Raw genomic sequence first — 23,582 nt, 5'->3', positions numbered from 1 at the left:
CAAAACCCAAAACGCTAACGAAGGGTCTCAAAGGTGCTCACAAAGTGTGATTACATCCTTCTTCGGTGACGCCTCCGTCGTATATGTTTGTTTGTTGAGAGATAAAAGATACGTATTGTCTACTATTGAAACTTTATATGGTCATTTGAGACACAGATACAAGTATGATATCTATCAAGTCACGTGGTAATATGTTTGTATCTCTGTCAGTTTAATTTATTTTATAAAAATATTGAAGGGACACAAAAAAGAGATTTTATTACTCGTTGTTGTTTCGTTTTTAGTGTCGTTGGCTTACTAACTCTTTTTTCTTCTATATAGTATCAATATTTCCGGATGATTGTTCGTAAATTTTCCGCATAAGCATTGATGTCAAATTTTCCGCAAAAGTATGCTATCTGTTATCGTATAACGAAAGACTTCTTACAGGTACGTGTATTTTTTATTATCATTATTTAGTCAGGCAGTTTACTTATTTAGATTGTAAGATAAAATTAAATCTACTATATTAAAGGAAAAAACTATTTCATCATATCATACACGCCAATTCAACCAGTATCATCATATACAGCTTCGGTGGTTTTTTGTCTGTTAATTTTTCTGGAATTACAAAGCTAATTTAAACAAAGTTTCCAAAGAATAATGTATTCAAATCTTATTTCTTATCATTTACACTCCCGGGCCAATTGGATGAAACATAGCAGACAGATAAAGAATAGTTATTCTGATAGATCAATTGCAATGTTCTTGTCCTTATAGACAACAATAACAAATCTTTGGAAGCTTTATAAGAATCAATACAAGACCTTAAATAAGATGCCTCGGTAAATTTAAATTTGATGAGATGACTAGCATGCATGGTTTTGGCACACATGTACATATATAAAATGCAGTGGTTTTTTTTTTACTTTTTTTATTGTTCTTTCTTTTAATTAATAGGACATTCTTGCGAATTTGAAAAGTGATGCGTTATTTCTTAATCACTAATCAGGTGAAGACAATTGCATAATATGTACGAGCATCAACATGTGCATCTGATACAATACCATTTGTCCCGTTTAATTGTATTACGAGATATCTTAATTTCAGGTATACATAGTCTTTCTTGCAAATAGACAGTACATTTACATTATCATTACATGTATTGTACAAGCTATAACTAAAATGCTTATAACTAGGAACTCAATGTTTAAAGGTTGTATGGTAGCATAGAAAATAATTATTTTCGAGTTAGAGATGGTGCCTGAATCTCAGATTTTGTTAAGATTATACAGGAGGAAAATAGAACGGAAACGGAAAGCAGACTAAAACATGACATGTAATAATTTCAAATAAGACACAAGTAGGAAGCTTTTATATTATTCTTATAAAGAAAAAGAAATGTTATCAGTATGCTCCATTTCTTATTACGCAACAAAATAGATCAATTTACAGTGTAATATATTATAAAATAATTTTAAACTTATTTCCTATTGATACCCTGTGTTACTCTTTTTTTTCAACCAATTCAGTCGGGTATTACTACCATGTGCATTTTATTGTATTTCCAACTAAAATACAACAGCAGAATACACATCTTAGAATAAACAATATTTCTAGATTTGTTAAAATGGTATGCAGAGAAATTTGTATTCACGTGTTAAATTCATGAATGTTCCCGTATATCCTTTTAAAAAGTTGTTAAACTGAGTTTCTCCTAACAAGAAATCTAATAAACCAAGGGCCCTAATATTGAATAGATATAAGAAGGTGAGCTATGAGTGCCAATGAGACAACTTTCCACCCAAGTCACAATTTGTAAAAGTAAACCATTATAGATCAAAGTACGGCCTTCAACACGGAGTCTTGGCTCACACCGTACAGCGATCTATAAAGGGCCCCAAAAATGACTAGTGTAAAACCATTCAAACAGGAAAACCACCGACAACTACTGAACATCAGGTTAATAATATGGATTGAAGGAGCTACATAATTTCTTAAAAATGTTTTATTTGACACTCTTCAAGTTAAAAAAATAGCTTTTAATCACAATAAGGATCAAGATATAATGTCAAACAACTTTTTTCAAGAATTTCCTGTCAATGGTTAAAAAAATCACTGTAAAGCAAAACTGCACCAGCCTCGTTTGTTTTTTCGAAAATAAAAAAAAATCTTTTACCTACAGCTGCCGATACTTTAAACATTTTCTTCTTATCTTAAAGAGGCAGATAGTTATATGGTGTTCAAATTTCAAAATCCTATTGAAGTTCGTCTATGGAATAAAATTGGGAATGGAAATTGGGAATGTGTCAAAGAGACAACAACCCGACCAAGTAGCAGAAAACATCCCAAGGCCACCAATGGGTGCTCAACACAGCGAGAAAATCCCGCACCCGGAGGCAGGCTTCAGTTGGCCTCTAAACAAAAATGTGTATTAGTTCAATGAAAATGGACGTCACACTAAACTCCAAAACATATAAATGAACTGAAATCAAAAAACATACAAGACTAACAAAGGCCAGGGGCTCTTGACTTTGGACAGGCGCAAAAATGCGGCTGGGTTAAACATGTTTTTTGCGATCTCAACCTCCCACTATACCTCTAGCCAATGTAAAATAAACACACACACAGAAATACGCACAGTTAAACATATTCCCATAGAGCATCGCATTTGCCAGCGCTGCGATTCAAATGTAGTCGGTGACGGATGTCATTATTTTTTGTTATGTACTAACGAACAAATAAAGTCATTAACAGTGGGAAATCTAGTGACAAAATATTACCTCCCCTGTAAACACTGAAAAATAGATCTTTTCAATTTTTGTCCCATTTTAGCAAGGACGCTATCAATTATAAATTCACGGGAAAACGTTCCGGTAAATAGTAAAAATAGAAATAAGTTGAAATAAAAATAAAACTTCCATTTAATATTATTATTTCCCTCTTTAAATAGAAAACGACGAGTACAGCAGACTAAAGGATCTTGGTGTAAAATTGGTTTAAATTGTTTCTATGCGAAAAAATTCCTGGAGTACCAACTTCAATTTATTTTTTTACTTACTGTTTACCTCTCTGGAACATGCTAATTATCCGTATATATATGCAGCTAGATCAGAGGAAAGTCAGGGGAATCGTTTGCAGCAAAGATTTGCACTTTTGAAATTAAGTTACTAAGCAAATTCAAACAGACCTTATCCAATCATGCAATGTAAACATTGAATGTGAATAGATCGAGAATACCGCAAATACATGTATAAAAATCAAGACGACCTTTTCTTAAAATTGTATAGAAATAGTAAAAAGATGCCTACTTTATAAGAATATTTATTTTATTTTTTTAACCTGCACAGACAGACTTTTATATTACATGTATTATATTCATGAAAAGACGATAATTCTATATTGAATTGTCATGTGACATGAGCAGACTGGTGTACTCGAAACCTTAAAATGTGAAAAATGAGTATATTTTGGGAAATTGTAACATGCTAAGGACTTTGTGGAACACTCCAAAAATGGTGACCCGAAATATCTTTAGTTTTTGTATGTACCTGATTTTTTCCATTTTTTTTTTATCAATATGCAGCAAAGATTGGCATTTTTTAGATTTCAGTTTCACAAGCTTCTAATGCAATTATCTCGATGATAACTACTGAACATAAAACATCGTGTACTTGCATGTATATTTTTAATAACACAGTTTAACAAAAATTTCTTTAACATGTACAATTGTTATTTAAAAATAACTTTTGATCAGTGTCGTCTATTTTGAATATAAATTTTGTTCTTATATATTGCTGTACTGCATGACAAACATCAACTTTTTGTTGTTAGTTTTCTTTTGTTATTGGTAGGTATTTTTTTCACAGAAAAGATAGCAATGGACTTTGTACGCTTTCTCATTGCACAAACCTCATGGTAAAAATGACGTTCTTGTATTCATTTCACTTTTAACATCTTAGCTGACACTCTGTTTTTTTTTTACATGGTAAGGTTGTAAAGAATACCTGTGGTTTATGTAGCGATTAATTCAAGCTAATGCCACATTAAAGAAGTTTTTCTAACGATTCCTGAAATAAAAATGACACAAGTTTCTTACATCTTTCTGATTTTCACACCTTACAGTTACTCGGTAAATGCACATGGTTTTAAAAGTACACATGTGACGCTTTCGGTGTAAAAATATTAATCTGGTAATTGAGATAAGATATAAATATGTCTTAATAATATCATTGGTTTTGTTGAAAGTAATTAAGTAATTTGTTTATAATTAGTCAATGCCGTGCCACAAATGAAAGGGATTATAGAATTGCATCCTTATATGATTTAAGAAATATAAACATTTGCATTGTTGTAGCAAGGAATTGTATATTTTATAAAAAAATGCCTTATTTTAACTTGTTTCTTAAATAATCAAATACATATATGACACTAATCATCATCAACGAATTTCAAATAATTTTCCTGTGACTTTTTCACTTTATGTATATAATTGACAACATTTCCTAACACATTTGGGACTTTTTTCGTACTTATATCAAATATGTGTACTTTTTTCCCTACATATACTTGCATCATAAAATAAAATGTACAACTTTTTTCCGTCAACCCTCTGAACATATTTAATTTCAGTTACAAATTTTCACGCGAAATTTTAAACGAAATATTTCTACTTTGATACCTTTTTTAGTTCAAAATTTGCAGTATTATATGGTTCGGAAATATGGGGTTGTTATAATTCACAAAAGATCAACCACGACACAGAATTTATTTATTCTGTAGAAAAAAAAATAGAAGATGCACCTCAAATACTGTATAATAAATAAGCGACTTTCATATATAAGCGTGCATATGTTATTGAAACAAATTATGTTGATTAGGTTGCTATCTGCTAATATTAGAATTTGATCAAATATGAAAAATGATGGTATAATATGTATATGTCTCTAACAAAATCGAAATATAAAATATCCTTTACTTCGATAAGGAGTGAAAATGAAGATATCTGACGACACGGTTAACGAATAGAATATTATTTTGTTTCTATGTGAGTTCTCCGTTTAAATCTAATTCAATCCCTGTTCGAGTTCAAATTCTTTATTGTACATTCTCAGACACATATAGTGTTACAAGAGGAATTAAATACATATTTATTCAAAAATAAATGGCAGCTTAAATATACAAAAATGTGTCATTTAGATTAATTATTAACATATGTTTTATCTATTTCAAACTAGATGTATTTTGTAATGTTAGAGTAAATTTTGATGGAATCATATGACAAAATTATAGTATAAACGAGCTGGACGACCCTGGCTTACGCTTTTTTGACCATTTAAATTATAAAGTTTTACCTTATGGTATTTTAATGTGATTTGAGAGAAAAATATAAAATAAATGTGTACAAAGAAATCAAATGAAATAAAACAAAATAATTATGATTCTCGGTACTTTGTATAATTCCCTGTACCCCAATGGTGACTGGGGATTTTAAGTCTTGTAGGATATTAAACTTATCCCGTAGGAGATAAATTCTATGAGATAAAATATCCTAAGGGATTTAAATATCCCATAGGATATCAAAAATTTCCCACGGGATTATGTCTCTATCCTATAGGATTTCTTCTGGGAGAAAATAATATCCTACAGGATGTTTTGCACTGTTTTCACTCGTATTGCCGAATACAGACGGGCTCTATCAAAACAAATGTTGCATTGTTTTATGTATATGTTTGAAGATTCTACCTTTAAAAAAGAAGTGGTCCAAATTTGCACTCATGAGAAGTGCAAATTAATCCTAGACTTTTTTTATAATTGATAGACGTGCAGTTTTAGATGGAAGTTTAAATGGATATAATAGCTTGATCGACGTCTAGTAATGAATCCCGCTCAAATGTATGCAAGGAACCGCATGAGATTCTTCTCCTCGCTTCATGCACAATGTGGCAGTCATTTTCTTTCATACTGTTTCAAACTTGATAATCTGTTTTTATTTATTTAATAGTTTGTATCGTGGATTAAATTGGACAGTTCTTTCCTTAATATTTATTATTTTGATTCTTATTACAAAAAAAGGAATGAATATGTTTTAAGTGTCGATTTACCATTTTGTTGGTACATGTTTGGCATGCAATTGAACAAGAGAAGCATAATAGTGGTATTTTAAAAAGAAAATTCTTTTTCGTGACAAAAACACTTATAGATACGTAACGATAATAATACTTAGGCAATTCAGCGCGACTTAATTAGTTACATATACTTGTTTGACGAAAAAAGAAATAAGGTAATAAAACAAAATCACAAGGTATAATAGAAAAAAATGTACTTCTTTGTGATTAGTTATTATTCACATAATAACGTTTACAAAAGACCCGACTTCATTAACATAGCAGAAAATAAAAACAAAATTATGTTTTATGATTTAGAAAGTGTCTAAAGGTTTGAAATAACCTATGATTATTAAGGTGGTTTGGATAGCATATTATCGATAGCTTTATTTAACATGATTATCCAAATGAATGTTTACTTTAGTAGACAATAGAAACAAATGTTGTAAGACTGATAAAAAGATGGGCAAAAGATACCAAAGGTCTATTCAAACTCGAAAAAAGAACTGACAATGACACGACGAAAAACAAAAAACGACAAATAGACAAACAACAGTATGCAAAACACAACATTGAAACCACAGACTGAACAACACAAACCTCACATAAAAACGGGGTGATCTCGGGTGCTCTTGAAGGGTAAGAAATCCAGGGACTCCATTAATAAGTTCCATCAGCGGAATCGGTCTTTTATATTTTAAGTATTTATTATTTTCCATGAAGATATAACATTCAAATCATTACAAAGACTTTTTAATAAATATAATTTGATTTTATTGTGATTTATTAAACATATACTGGAATATAAAGGGCTCTTCAAGATAAAATGTGTTGGCGCTTCAATTAAAAATTCAAAACACACATGGTACAATAACCTTACACTTTTTTCGCAAAACATAAGACGGTTAGTGAAAATTAAAACAAATCGGACCCACATCTTTAATTTCCACTTCGAACATTGTTCCTGAAAACAAATTATAAATTATTAAATTGTAGAATGACACAAACAACGGATTGAAAGAATTTTAAGTTATTAATAATGAATAATATATCCGTTTCAATATGTCATAACCCTACGGAATGAACGGGAAACATTAAATAAACGGAACATCATTTAGATTTATAATGTACAATAAGCAAAATTCTAATATTTTTATTGAAGAGACATGGTCCTAAGTATGTATTTTTTTTTTACAAAAGCTCTCTTATTCTATAGACATGAGAACTACGTCATTTCGCAGTAAAAATTACAAATGACGGTATCAATTTTGTGTGAACTATTACCTGTAAAGTTCGCAACACAGATTGTTCAAACTTCACAGAAAGATAACACGCGTATTGAAGTTGTGCATCTGTTTTTATGGAATTGTCTATGGACATGTTATTCTTGTATTCTTCTCATCTTTAACAGTATATTTCCATACACTTCAACGTTTAGTATAGACCATTCTTCATCATTAATAGTTCGTTGGATTAATTTGTTTGTAACTGATATAAGCCTAGCAAAAGAAGGTGATGTGTAGTATAATTTGTGTGTACAGTAGTCTGTATTCATTATTATGGTTGCTAGATACACGAAACTTGTTTTAGTTTCTCATTTCTCAGGCTTTTGCTTAATCTGTGCTTTCAGAAGATAAAAATTCGGACTCCTTTAAGGAGTCAGCCGACGATTTATGGAAAGTGATGTTCCCGTCAGATTTTCTCTATCTTTTAAGTTTTTAAGATATTAGACAATAACTTGCATTTTACACTTAATTTATGTTCTAATTCAAGTCAAGGAGGTCATGTTGGTTCCTGGCGTGAACATATAATAAAACCGCAATAAATTTAAAAAGTTAAACCCAGCATTTTCTTCCGATAAAAATATCTGTACCAAGTCATCAATATGACAGTTGTTTTCCATTTGTTACGTAGGTTGATAACGTCTAATGTCTTATTTTGTAAGGTTTTATGGACTTCCCCTTTTAAAATTTCTCTTGAAGTCTTTTACAAGATACTCGAAGAATCATGCAGAATAAGTTTGAAATCTGGTGAAGTTGGTCAATCATATTAAAACAATTTACAACGACGGACGACAACAACTGACGCATTGTGATGACAATACCTCACTTAGCCCATAGGACAAAGTGAATTAATTTAAAATAAGGATTTTCTTCATTTTTTTTAAATTCGTATAGACACATGCATGGGTTAGTATGTTTTCAAAAATTCATAGTATTTTTTTTTCAAAAATGTGATTCTGAGAGCTTATAGGTTAAAGTCGGTGTGGTCTGTTTAATTGTCTAATAGACTTAGTAATTCTTGTTACCATTTTATATATTAATCTGCAAGGTCTAACTATCATAATAATGATTCTTATCTCATTTGCCAAAAAGTTTTATTAGTCTTATTTCAGTGAATAATTGTAACCAGCTTCATGTTACAAGATTGATTAAAAAAATATTAAACATAAAAGAATCTTACTGTATGGTACGGGTTTTCGCTCATTGTTGGGGATCGAACGATGACCTGGAAGTGTTCGCATCTTCGTCTGCTTGTCTTTATCGATAGTTCAAAAAAAAGTATAAAAAGGGGGAAGTCTATAAAAACTGACAATATCAAACATTAAACTTTATCAACCAACGAAACGAATGACAAACAACTGTCATACCAGATCTCCTTAAAACTATAAAACGTTTAAAAGTAAATAAAACGAGATATATTTTTTCACGCGCCATTTTGATATACAGAGAAAATATGGCATTGTGCTTTATTCAAGCCGTTTTTACCACATCCTACCCATAACCGTTCATAAAAGTCCATACTGACACTGCAAGGTAAGTGTATTCCGAAAGGGGTCAATGTTTGATATAATAAAACCGAACCATTCGTCGAAATAAAGTGTAGCGCATCATTAAACGTATCAGAAGTTATAATTATTTGGCGAGTCGTGACTGTTATATCATTTGGACAAAACATTATTTCTGACAGTTCGTATCCTTTATAAATCCACCGAACCATTCCAGTTTCGTCTAATGCGACAATCCGTCCGTGCTGGTTGTCAATAGTATCCACGACATAAATACTACTCCCGTCAGTTGATATTCTAGATGGTACAGAAAATAATTTATTTTTCTTAGCGTCAAATTCGTAAATCCGTCTTGTTCTTCCGAAATAATCTAGTTTCCTAACTTGTCTTGTACTGAATTCATTTATCAAAAAAGGATTAGAAGTATTCTCACGAAGTCCAACAAAAGTTTCGTTTTGGCTCGAAATACATAATCCTTTTGGAATGAGTGGCTCAAAATCCTGAAATATTTCGATTGTCCCATCTTTTTTTAACAGTTTAACTGCTGTTTCATTATCTGAGCTTGAAAATATAAGTTTACCAGACCAAAGTAACGCCATTGAACAAACATCAAGTTTCTGAAAGCACTTTGTACTCGAAAATGTAGAGTCGAGCTGAGCATAGTCTATTGTTTTGTCAACAGCACAGCCGAGTAAAACGGTAACATGGTTAATTGGGCATATAGGATTGATGTATGACAGTTCAGTTTCAAAAGAATTTTGTTTCTTTAGTTCAATTTTACAGCACTCAGCTGTTTTTAAGGTACCAAAATGATCTGAAATTGATATTGTACACACATTGCCTTCTTGAAATTCAAGCATCGTTTCTGTTGGACGAATATATAAATTTAACTTGGCAAGATTTGAATCTGTTAATAGACGTTCCTTTGATTTAGTCTGTAGTTTTCTTTCATATACCGTAAAAGTTTCGTTAATATCCGTCCACCTTTTGTTCACTTGTTGTAAAAGTGAAAACGCATAATTTTGTATCATCTCATCGAGTTGTTTCTGACGTTGCTTTATTCTCTCAATTACTCTTTTATAATTATCAAATTCAGTCTCTCTCATATTCTTAATTAAATCCAATGATCTCGAAACGTCCAGAGACTTTCCATTTGACATGTTAAAATGGTAAAAAAATTTAAAGTGTAAATGTTACGTTACACCAGTAAATATGATTTAACACTGATAGCTGAAACTTAATAACCTGTATTACTATTTGAACGTGTAATAACCAGTCTTGATGTTCATATACCATGAAATAATCATTTACGGGGTATTTTCAGAAATTTGTAAATCAGAATATTTATTGAAATACCAATAACAATTACAGTGAGCTAATTTTAAAACTGCCTAATGTAATATGAATTTTAGTACAAGATACACAAATGAATGATTTCAACATTCAACAAAAAATATTAATATAATATAATTAAGTTGGTACCAAACACCTTGACTAAAATTAATTTAGCTCGTTTGATTTTCAAAAAATTATGACAAAATATTAATATGACCCCTTTGACAAAAATATAGAAATGTCAAATAATTTGAGCCACACACTTTATCGGAAAAATTTCATTGGATATATAGCAGTTTGACAAACACTAATTTTGATCATTGAGAAGCTTAATATTTCCTTAACAATAGAACGTGATTAAAACATTCGTCTGATTTTTACAGAGTTACCTCCCTGTAGTATTATGTACCACCTTACTTTCGAAATATTGAAGAGAAAAAAAAACGAACGTCCAAATTGAAAAGAAATGAAATGTTAAGTAAACTGAAATCACTTAACACGAAAAATTCAAATACTGTTTTTTTTTTTTATCAATTTGCTTTATTATCAATTATTGTTTTATTTAATATTTATTTATTCATTTGGTAAACAGCACAACCTAGCAACACAGTAATATGTAAAATTAAGAGAAACATAATCATTTAGGCGAAATATTTACCTATTTTTTTTAATTTAATGTTAAACAAATAAGATTTAGTTGTACATGTATGTGTACAAATCATTACATTGTAAATATTGTTTCCTCATAACAAAAAAATCCGTTTATACATTCGCGTTTAAAGAAGTTGACAAACTAGAATGAACAAAATAAAGAAATATTTTTACTCAGTACATTAGTGTTTAGTGAAAGGGAATACACATATATGGACTGAGAAACCTTCTAATTTATGAGAAAACAACATGTCTTTCAACAATTTCATTGAGTAATGATGCCTATTATTTATATTCCGGTGTTCAAAAGTCATAAATCGATTGAGGGAAAACAAATCCGGGTTACAAACTAAAACCGAGGGAAAACAAATCCGGGTTAAAACTAAAACCGAGGGATACACATTAACTATAAGAGGAAAACAAAGGAACAACAGGAACACTGAAATGCAACAAAAACAAACGCCAATATACATAGAAACGAAATATTTGATAACAACTGCCATATTCCTGACTTGGTACAGGACATTTTAAGAAAAAATTATAGGGTAAACCTGGTTTAATGGCTAGCCAAACCTCCCGCTTTATGACAATGTTAAAAAATATCGCTAAAATGACAATACTACGTGACAGAAATACAGCACAAACACACCCAAGAACATTCATCACAGAGAAACGCACAAACAAATAATATATTAGTCGACACAACATGCAAATTTTGATCACCTAGCTAAAAATTATAACTTGTCATTTAAAAATGCAAAAATAACTATAAACTAGACTATCTTATCTGATGCGTTCAATGCAAAGTCGTAGTTCAAATGTTTTGGTTGAACATCGGTAAACTGTAGCTACTGTTGCATCGAATTCATTATGATTTCTTTTATATACTATGGGGAAGCATTAGTATGTTAAAAATATAGCATGAGCTCGCTGTGTGATTGGTATCATTTTAACGTTCTTACGCTTATCCATTGTGTCTCGTACTTAGCTATTGTTGTGACCACTTTTCCCAATAACAGTTCCATTTTTATAGTTGAGTGACAAAGCCAACAAATTTTCAACTTTCTGGACCACCCTACCCGCAGGCTAAACTATGATCTTTCGTTTAGAGAAATGTTTTTAACTTCATTTTTTGCCCCGTCTAAGAATCGAAAAATGGTGCATTTTTCTAAAAATTTGAGGTAACAGTTCGGTAGTTGATTTTTAAATTAGTGTTGAAAATTACAAAAGGGTTATAAAAATTTAGAAAAAAAATATCTGAATTGTGAAATAGTCAAGCAAAATGGGACTTATATGTATTTCTACACGAGGAGGTGCCTGTACCAAGTCAGGAATATGACAGTTGTTTTCCATTCGTTTGATGTGTTTGGGCTTTTGATTTTGCCAATTGTTAGGGGACTTTCCGTTTTTAATTTTCCGTGGAGTTCGGTATTTTTGTTGTTTTACTTTTCACAACCTATTCATTAGACTGATACAAGTTCGTGTAAATTGGTTCAAGAGATAAAATAAATTCGGAAACGTTTATCAAGCGGAGGGAAAAACGTACTTGCCTGACCCTCTTTGCCAGGTGAGACAAAAGGAAAAGTAATTAAACCAAAATATAACATATTTTATAAAATTTCAGTACCGAGGGAAGTAAAAAAAAAATATAAAAGCTGATTATTCATCAAAATTTTTAATGAAAAAATGAAACATTTATCTTTCGCTGTTAGGATTCTTCCAAAAAACGATTGAATTAAAAGGTTAAAAAAAATTGCACAGTAAATAGTTTCACCGTCCATACAACAAAGATAAGTGATCATGAAACTAATTGATTCGGGCAAATTGACTTTTGATGGTTTTTACTTATTCATTTCAACTGTGCAATTGAATATTTCTTGCTATTGCGCAATACTGTACAATTGACAATTTCTTGCTTTTGCGCAATATTGTGCTATTGGATATTTCTTGCTATTGTGCAATACTGTGCAACTATTTTGACAAAGATAATTTGATTGCTTTGCTTTTAAATTGAAATCTTGAAAGTAAATATTAATTCTAAGATTTTAATCTCCTATTTGGTCTTTTAAGTTAGACAACAATTTACGGTCAGCGAATTTTAGAGATCGATGATGTACGCCGTTTCAATTCGGACTTGTTCATTTCAAGTATCCATATACATATTACATTATGTATGATGATATGCACTTGCATTTGATTTTGTTCGGTTATGTATTATTTGTACTTAATGTGGAAATAATGTTCAATAACAGTTTTATATAACGTTACGCCCTACTTAGATATGTATTTATATAAATATTATGTATGATGTTATTCACGTGTATTTGATTTTGTGCGGTTATGTATTATTTATAAGGGGGAAATATTTATTTTTAATTTCGTAACACTTATCATAAGGTATATTCTTTATAGTGCTATGTTTTATCAGATGAGATGAAGGGACATACAGTGAAATCTGGTTAAGAGAACACTAAAGGTAGAGCACAAAAGTTGTCTCATTAGACAGGAGGTCTTTTAATACAGGTTCAATATATATGAAATGCATTACATAATAGTCTTATAACACAGGTGTTCGCTTAATACATGTGGTTCCTTAAGCAGGTTTAACTGAACATTGTAATAAAGGGCACGAACGATCTGATAAATTGGTGACCATTGTTTACATGAGGGACTTTGTGTTTCATCCCGACATGTTGATTTCATTTTTATTAGATTTTGACCCTTTATCATTAATTTTTATATTTTGATAGTTCTCATATTTGGTTGGCTATTTTGTTAAAAGGCCTAAGAAGTAAAAAGACGGGACAATGATATTTATCCGATAAAGATAAGTACATACTATTAGATAACTACATGATTCATCTCCTTAAATTTGCAAAACTCATCAGATATAACTGCATACTCAACCATATCGCACGAGTTTCTTTGTTTCTTGCGGGGTTCGAGTTGCTCATTCATATGTTCTATGTAGTGCGTTGTGGACAATTTATCCATCCTATTTTTTTATGTCATAGTATCATATTTTTTTTTACTTGTACTGTTTAATGTCATTCACTCGTCCTTTTGATTGATACAGTAGTTCGATATTATTTATGTAACAATCACTACATGAACGTACTTAGTTACAATGTACCACTAGATATGAAATGTATTTACACTGTATAATATGCAATACATGCATCTACCAATTTATTAATGGCATGTATGATACATTTTATAAATTATATTTGAGAGTATACTTTTTATGCATTATGAGATATTATTTAAAGGGGACTTGAAGGCATTCAGTACTTTCAATGAATTGTAATATCGTTTTGTCTTATGGTAAAATCGGATCTTTTTCATCAAAATGATCAGAATTAGCCTTCAATAAGAATAAATTTAACAGCAAATCAAAAGGTTCAAATATTCGAAGTTCTTAATTTCGTTAGTCAGAGTATTTTGTTAGCATCAATTCGATGGATGGCTGTTTAATGTCCAGTGCCAAATTAAAAGCATATTCATGACTAGAACATGTAAATGTGATGTGTATATAGACTTGCTTTGTACAAGACCAAAATGCTTTGCCGGAATTTTTAACGTGCCAGTTCGCAGGAAGATATGGCACTCTACTTGGACACATTATTCTGTCGACCAGTCTTTGCTGTTACTCCTAAATGCCGCGTGCTTAGCAGAGAAGCCGAAAATTTGTATGTTCTGTGACCCAGTCGGGGAACACGGTCGAGCACGCCACTACCACATTTTCGAGAACGAAAGCAAAGTAAATTAAAAAAGAATTGATGGTGATTTTGAAGAAAAATGAAGAATAAATACATAAAATATTATTAAAAATAAAAGTAGATAAACAGTAAGTCTATACTTCAATTGGATATATAGACAAGATATGGCATTGTGCCTTTTTAAAACCCTTTCTACCACATCCAACCCATGATCTTTCACGACAGTCCATACTGACAATGCAAGATAAATGCATTCCAAGAGGAGTCAATGTTTGATAAAGTAAAAACCGAACCATCGGTAGAAATGAAATGGAGCGCATCATTAAATGTATCAGCGCGTTGTAACTGTAATGTCATTAGGACAAAACCTGTTATTTGACAGTTCGTAAACTTTATAAACCCACCGAAGAATTCCAGTTTCGTATAGTGCAACAATCCGTCCGTTTTCGTTGTCAATAGTATCGATGACATAAACAATATTTCCATCTGTTGATATTCTAGATGGTACAGTAAATAATTTATTTTTCGCAGCATCCAATTGATGTGTCCGACTTGTTTTACCAAAATCATCTAGCTTTCTTTCTTGTCTAATACTTAATCCATTTACTAATAAAGGATCAGTTGATTTCTCACGAAGTCCAACAAGAATTCCTCTTTCGTTTCTTTCGGAATAAGGGGTTCAAGATCATGAAATGTTTGAACTGAACCATCTTCAGTTAATATCTTAACGGTTGTATCATTTGTTGAGCTTGAAAAGATAAGCCCACCTTAACGAAATATTGCAATTGAACAGACGTCAATCTTCTGGTGTGACTTAAAATGTGTATCTGTAGAGCCTACGGAAGCGTATTCTATAGTTTTGTCAACAGCACATCCTAATAATGCAGTACTATCGTTGACTGCACACACTGGGTTTATAAATACCAGTATGGTGTCAAAAGAGTGGAGTTTGTGCAGTTCAACATCAAAACACAGAGATTTCTTTATGGTTCCAAAGTTATCTGAAATAGATTATTTAGACAGACTGCCATCTTGAAATCGAGGCATCTTTTCTATTAGAACATTACAATTGATCGCTCAGAAACTAGGATCTGTAGATTGTTGTTCTTTGCAATTTGTCCTTACATGTAACTGTGTTTCATATGTTGTTAAAATTTGGCTTATTTCCATCCATTTTCTGTTTGCCTCTTGACAAAATAAATATGCATAATTTTGTAACATTTCCTTAAGTTGTTTTTGACGTCTCTTTATATTTTTCACTAGTCCTTCATAATTAGCACATTCTTTTTTTCTAAAATTTTCAATGAAATCCAGTGTTTTTAAAACATCAATCGAGTTTTCCATAATGATTAGCACTGAAAGTTTTAATGCTAAACTAGATCACTAAGTCTCAACTTAGATTAAATGTACATGAATAGGAAATGTTAACATTTAATTTTACCTTACGTCCTTAATACTTTTAATATCTATATTTACTATACAACTATATGCATGATACACGTGGTTTCTACTATACATGTGTCTGAACTATGACGTTATTATTATAGAGAAGATTTTCAGAAAAAGATTATCATTAATTATAATGGGTACTCAAGCAGAACTCCTAAATTTTCATTTTGTATCGCTCCAGAAATATTTATGTGTATAAAATTATGGGATATGGGTTATTAAATGTTAGAAACTGTTGAGAAATAAAATCAACATAATCGTATTGCATTTGTTTTCTCTGTTTATTTTAGGACAATCTATCATAGTATATGCAAGAAATGCAAACAAATACTAAATCACGAGGATAAACTGTAGGCTGAACTCTAATAGTAAAATCGGCGGGGAAGAAAACCAAATTTTTCTCAAACTTGAACTTCAACCATTACATTACCTTTTATGGCATTACTGAGTGCGTAAACAAAAACCATAGACATGTACTAAAATATACTGTTTGTGATACAGTATCGGCGGTTTGCATGTAGACATGGTATCTCCGGAAAGTCCGATTTACTAAACAAAAAATGCGGTGAAAACCAGGTATGGGATAATGCTAATGTGTAATTGTAATTGTAATGCCCTGTAATGCATTACATTTCCCCAAGTTATGCATGTAATGTGTAATGCTCCAGTTTTGGCATTACATGTAATTGTAATGTAATGCATTACATTGGCAAAAATGCATGTAATTTATGCATTACATGGCATTACAGAGCATTACATAAATCGACCCCCCTCCCATATGCATACACCATCAATTTTCAAAATTATATTGATTGCTAAGTCTTATATATTGTTACAAATATCAGGGATGATAAGTACCTTCTTGTTTGTTTTTAAATAGGAAAATTAAATACAAATCAATAAATGATTAACAAAAAGTGTAACTTTAAACTGTTGTCAAACTAATGATCCCTCGCTCTAAATTTCATAGTATATACCTTTTCATAGACCAACCTAGACTTATACATTTGTACTAACAATTTAAACAGATTTATTTTAAAAATATACAAAAATAACCTTTTACTTTCTCTCTTATAATTAATCACCTGTGAGAAAATAAAACAGATTTATTGCCCCAAGTTTTAAACTTCAGGGATAAACATAAACATATATTAACCTGTTTGAGCTGTTATCATTTTTTAGTAGATTTTGTTATTTGGAATATTGATGTCGAATACATTAGACCATTTTGACATTCCAATAAATAAGAATGATAGAAATACAAATTTCAAGGCAAAATGCAAACACTGCTCTTCTGTGATATCAGCAAGCCTAGAGATAACTTCCAACTTTGCAACACATTTAAAGGAAAATGCTTCAATAACTACAAAAATTTGTAATTTTGCTTCAACTAAGAAAACATATGATGAAAACTATTGTTTTTACTTTGATTGGTATAGTTTTAAATTTGCAATGTTCATATACAATTATAGTTATAGCAAAACATAATTATTTGAAAATAAAAGAAAAGATAATTGACACCTGTCAAAAAACCACTAATTAGATTGTATAGCAATCAATTCCTTACTTTTAACAAGTACATTTATGGTTTAGATATCATTGAGATTAAGTTATCACTTCAATTAAAAAACAAAATGGTAGAATAAATTCCTTAAAACATCTCTGTTATTTCTTTTTAGAAAAAACACATAGATATTAACTTATAATATAAAAAGTCTGCCGCTGAAGAGCAACCAACCTTGTCAAATTTTGTAAAACAACTGGTAGTCAGAAATATCAATTAAATGACCCAAAGCAAAGAGAAGCCATAGATTTACTTATCGAGTATATTGCTGGTGATTTACTCCCATCTTCAACAGTTGAAAGTCAAAACTTTTAAGAACTTTATAGAAACCCAAAATTTCAAATTCAGAGATAGAAACATCTCTTTATTAAACTACAGAATAAGGTCAAGGATGTACATTAAAAACTGTATGACAAACTCCAGAAAGCTGATAACATTTGTTTGACTGTCGACATTTGGTCTAATAGGGCAATGAAAGGATTTCTGGGCATATCTCCTCGCCACATCTTAAATTGGGAAATGAATTCTGCCAAGCTTGCATGTAAAAGAATAAAAGGTAGACATACCGCCGAAAATATTCTTCATGGTGATAAAATTTATTAAATGTAATGTGTAACATAATGTATAACTTTGTTGAAGTAATTGTAATGTTATGCATTACTTTCCAAAATACATGTTATTGTAATATAATACTGGTTTAGTCAAAGTAATGTAATGCAATGTAATGCACCCCATGCCTGGTGAAAAAATGCATATGTATTAATAGTTGACAATCGAAATATTGTTGAAATAAGAAAAGTTATCATGACTAATATTTTTCCTTATAATTTAATTCTAAATTCCATTTTAAGGAGTAAATCATGAAAACAAGTTTGATGACGTCACGGTCACATGACCAAACTATGTCTATGAGCCGATAGACAATACATGTTCAGCCAATCTGAAGCCGTGTTGCATCAAAATTAAATTATTGCTAAGTAAAAACGGAGAAACAAAGCAAACATAATTAGACTTATGGAGGACAAAAGTACCATTGGATCAAAAAATGTTGATTTAAAAAAATCATAACTGATGAATTACTCCCAGTATAATAAATGAGATGATTGTGTAAATAAAAATATATTGAAATAAAAAAGTTTGCTGTAAAAGAGAGGCGAAGGATACCAAAGAAATAGTGAAACTCTTAGTCGATAACAAACTGACAATGCCATGGCAATAAAATGAAAAACGATCGAAAGACAAATAGAAATAAGAAGATGTGGTATGAGGGCCAATGAGACAAATCTCCATTCAAGTCACAATGTGTAAAAAGTAAACAATTATAGGTCAAAGTACGGCCTTCAACACGGAGCCTTGGCTCACACCGAACAGCAAACTATAAAGGGCCCCAAAATGACTAGTGTAAAACAATTCAAACAGGAAAACCAATGGTCTAATCTATATCAAAAACGAGAAACGAGAAACACTTAAGAACCACATCAACAAACGACAACCACTGAAACAGGTTCCTGACTTAGGACAGGTGCAAACAAATGCAGCGGGTTTAAACGTTTTAACAGGCACCAACCTTCACCCGTACCTGAAATAGTAGTATACATTTCAGGTACATAAAGGGTGTTTAATTACAAAATAAACGTATCAAGTGCTCTTGAGTATTAATTGCAATCACATAAAAATGTTTGTGATCTGTGAGCTCGTAGATGGCCTTTCTCAGATTTGATACATTTTTGGGAGTTTTTGGTTATCAATGCTCTGTAATAACATTAACGGTACCAATTTTACTGCGCCAGATGAGCATTTCGACAATAAATATCTCTTCAGTGATGCTCGTGGCCAAAATAAACAAAAAACCAATAAAATTAAGCAAACATTGAAGAGCCGATCAAACCAAAAAGTACACTACAGTGATTAATTTGGCTTTCCAAATGTTTTTATTCGAGCGCCACTGATTACTCTGTGATTAAACCTATATAGACGAAACGCCTGTTTGTCGTATTAACACATAAGCCTGGTGTCCTTGATGTTTTTTTAAGCAAATTGTATTAACTGCCAAGTAGTTAACATCCTTGGGCTGACATGAAATATAGATCCGATCTTTTTCTTCGCCTTTTAATCTCATAAATATGAACTTTCAGTTCATCTTTAAGTTAACCCATGTATTTATGGTCCTGTGTAAATATGGCCTTATTCAGAAATGGCACAACATTTTTTAATATGTTTGCTTCCAATGCTCTTTAACCATATCAATATGTTTCTAGGTAATGTCTGTTTTACCAAGTATTTCCTGTGATGTTCAAGTGGCGCAAAATATTTATATTATGGAAAAAAGAATGACCATGATCATTTGAAAGCAAGATTCTAGTAAATATTGTGTATAGATGTTTGGTCTTATGTACGTTTGTCAGCGATAAATGCGCACGAGTAGCATCTGGTTATGGTAAAAAAAACTTACAGAAAAAAATGTTTTCCCAGGATTTTTTTATGTCATGTTTATAAGCATATAACCATATAAAAGTCGAATGAAAAAAAATGAATTCCATCAATCTGACTAAAAGGTTTTAATCTTATAATTGAAATGAAAATGATAAAAGGGCGTGAAAAATTAAAAAAAAAAACATATTCTTTTAGACAATTTAATCTTATAATAAATTGATGGCAATAGTCAAAATTGTTTTCATTACAGTCACATTAGAATCGACTTAATAAAAGGATTAAATGCACGTTTTGCAACTTAAAGTTCATTTGCCTTGCCTTGAGGCGTTAATGTAACTTAAATGAAAACAAAGCTATTGCTTGAATGACTTTATATTAATTTTGGTGAAAGCACAAATAGATTAAATTGCTCTCAACTAGATTTTTAAAACCAGAGATTAATGATAATATCTTTTTGGAGATATCTTTTTGGAATGATTCATTGCAATGGATTTGTGGTTAATAAAAAGTACATTTGATTTTTAACTGGATATAAAATAATCTTTGGTGACAAAGAGGGATTTTCAAACATGAAGGAATTCCCAATAAACCAGGATGTGATAAGATATTACAACTTTTGCCCATATATGTATACAAACTTAATGCATTTTCCTTTAAAACATGGAATTTATAAATCTTTACGAAAACAGCTTAAAAAGACGAAAATAATCTTCATCTAGGATTTATGGAATCATCCAAAAAACATGGATTGCAATTACACTTGTACTTCTATCATCATTTAATATTATGCAGCTTACTGTTCCATTCATTAAAAAGTCTTTTGCACTGAGGAGAGTGCACACCACAACTGCATAATACTTTTTTTCACTATTGGTATATGATGTTTTTATATTTTATAATGTTTGTAATGTGTATATTGTTGTATTGTTTGCACCAACCCCTCGGGGTATAAATGTACATTTCTTAATAAATTTATAATTAATACTAGTCCATGTGTGTTTTTGTCCTGTAAAGCAGCAGCATTTATTCTGACTAAATACATTTTTACCAAACCGAATAAATCAGTTTTAGTCTTATGAGGAAAAGTTCAAAAAGACAATATTTTTACTATAACTTGAGTTAAGGATAATGTACCCTTTTGTTGTTTCAATCATAAACATAAGGAAATATTATTAAAAAAAATTCCAATATTTGACAAATCGGTGCTTAATAGATAGAGAATTCGTTTGTCCAGTGCTAGCAATGATTTCCCCAAAAACAAGTATATAATTTAAATAAAGATATTGGTCAAACAAGTATTAAAAAAGGACTTATTCAAGTACACCTTCTATGGTGCGCTCGACTTGAGTGGCTAAGCACGAGGTTTTTGGATTTTAAAGGTTGTTTATGACTTTTTGTAGACAATAAACGCTAGCACCGTATGAACAAACAAGTGAGTAATCTAGTTTTGCAGGTATATAACCTTCCGTAATAAAGTATGTGGGTTTTTTGCAAAAATCTTGGCTTTATTTGCCACCAAATCTCCACTTTCATTTAAATGCAATGAAATATTTACCAGTATTGCTATGAACAACGTTTACCTTTGGTATGTGTACAAAATGGCAGGTCACTTTTATTCTGTATTTTTACTGTTTTGATATTGTTGCACTTTGAAAATTTCGTAACACAGGCCTACAGAAATGGTCATCAACCTTAAATAAACACAAAAGTGTCTAATTTGCATTACGACAAAGTCCCACATAATAATTTGTTTTGAGAATATTCAATTTCCAACAAATGCAATGGTACAACAAAAATCATTTGTAAGTCCTTGGAGGAAATTATCTTTAAAAAATCGGTCGATATATTTTAAAATGCAAAAGTACTTTATAATAGCTAGAAAACAATAACTTAAACAATGAAAATTATATATTAAAACGATAGAACGTTAAGTTAGCATTTAAAAAATTCAAATGGATTGAATGTAAGCACAAACAAAGAAAGCGAAAAATGTTCATTTACATGAAAATGAATGCATTAGTTATTTAAGCTAAGTCCTCGGTAAGTTGAAGTTCAATAAGAAGAGCATAAAGATAACTGAAAGTGTGATATTGAAATTGCTTTTCACAATGGACTTCCTTATTTTTAAATTATGATCAAATTACTTGAAAACTATGTTTTTATTTCATTGTAAGTTATTATTCAAATATATTGTATGTTGGATACGTTTTTATTTATCAACATAATCAATATCTTTGTTTTGGCGCATAGTTATCAGAATCAAATTCTCATCCCAAGAAGTAAATCTGAGAACCTGGTTGGTCGAAGAAAAGAAGAGGAAACATATTATTAGTTACATAGTGTGCTAGTGACCTAATACGATATATATGGGGTCAGTAAATTCCATATGGGGTGAGAGCGAAGCTAGTGACCTAATACGATGTATATGGGGTCAGTAAATTCCATATGGGGTGAGAGCGTATTAGGTCACTAGCACACTATGTAACGAATTTATCTTACCGACTATCTTAACATGTGGTATTTAGAATAGTGGCCTATCAAAGTGATCAAGTCTTACTATACCGTTAGTATTAAGAACCTACTTCCATTGGTCTATACAAAAACAAATGCCAACAATAAAAACTTGTCAGCTTTAAATGTGTTTTATGAATTTATTTCAATCGTTCATCATCAATTTTTTCATCTGTTGAAACCTTTAAGATTTTCTACTCAACACCGTGTTGTTTTTATAAAGGGACGTAACACCACTACTAACCGTGTATTGAAATAAGCCCCGCCTACTAACCCAATATGGAATATACACGGGTCTCCACGCGGTTGCTTTAAATCAATCATATTCCTAGAAATGTATAGGAGGTAAGATAATCTGTTTTATCCGCTCCTTCAAAAGTTTTTAATCAGCGCCCATCAATCTTTGTACAATTTTGAGTTTAAATTACAGATTATAGAGTTGTTCAATTTTCAACACAATTCTAAATGGGGTGTATTTTATTTTTTCCTCAAACCTTCTTAAAGAAATTTCTTGGTATTCCTAAACGGAAGATTTTATACACACAGAAGAAGAAGTATACTTAACAACAAAATTATTTTCATTTACCTGTGTATAATATGACGCAGGTTTCTTCAAAAGTGATGATTTTCTAAAAATTGTTTGAAATTTAACAGTGATATCATACTTTAACTTTGTTTAAACCTGTTTATTTACTTTTGACTTTAATTATTTATCCCTTGTAATTTTATTAACTGTGTATTTGCATTCAGGTGTCACAGGTTAAATTTATTCGTTCATTGCGTGTTAATTTACGTTTTTTGATTGAGTTAAGCCTTCCAATTGATATATTACAGTGTGTGTTTCTATGTTGTGATGTTATACTATTGTTTCAGAAAAGGGAGAAGGTTATGTACCATTAAAACGTTTAATCCCGCTGCAAATCTTTGCACCTGTCCTAAGTCAGGAATCTGATTACAGTAGTTGTCGTCTGTTTATGTAGTTCATACGTGTTTTTCGTTTCTCGTTTTTATATAGATTAGATCGTTGGTTTTTCTGTTTGAATGGT

General features: G+C 30.9%; 1 long non-coding RNA gene across 1 annotated transcript; it reads left to right on the top strand.

The window, feature by feature from the left end:
* The first annotated feature begins 338 nt into the window (after window positions 1-338).
* Window positions 339-20,059, top strand: LOC127722153 (uncharacterized). The gene is made up of 3 exons (XR_007991689.1): window positions 339-429; window positions 16,319-16,604; window positions 19,851-20,059. It is a non-coding gene; the product is annotated as an uncharacterized LOC127722153 (long non-coding RNA).
* The last annotated feature ends 3,523 nt before the right edge of the window (window positions 20,060-23,582 follow it).

Source organism: Mytilus californianus, unplaced genomic scaffold (genome assembly GCF_021869535.1).
Source record: "Mytilus californianus isolate M0D057914Y unplaced genomic scaffold, xbMytCali1.0.p SCAF_1, whole genome shotgun sequence".
NCBI classification, from domain to species: Eukaryota; Metazoa; Mollusca; class Bivalvia; order Mytilida; family Mytilidae; genus Mytilus; species Mytilus californianus.
This window is presented reverse-complemented; position numbering and strand designations above follow the sequence as displayed.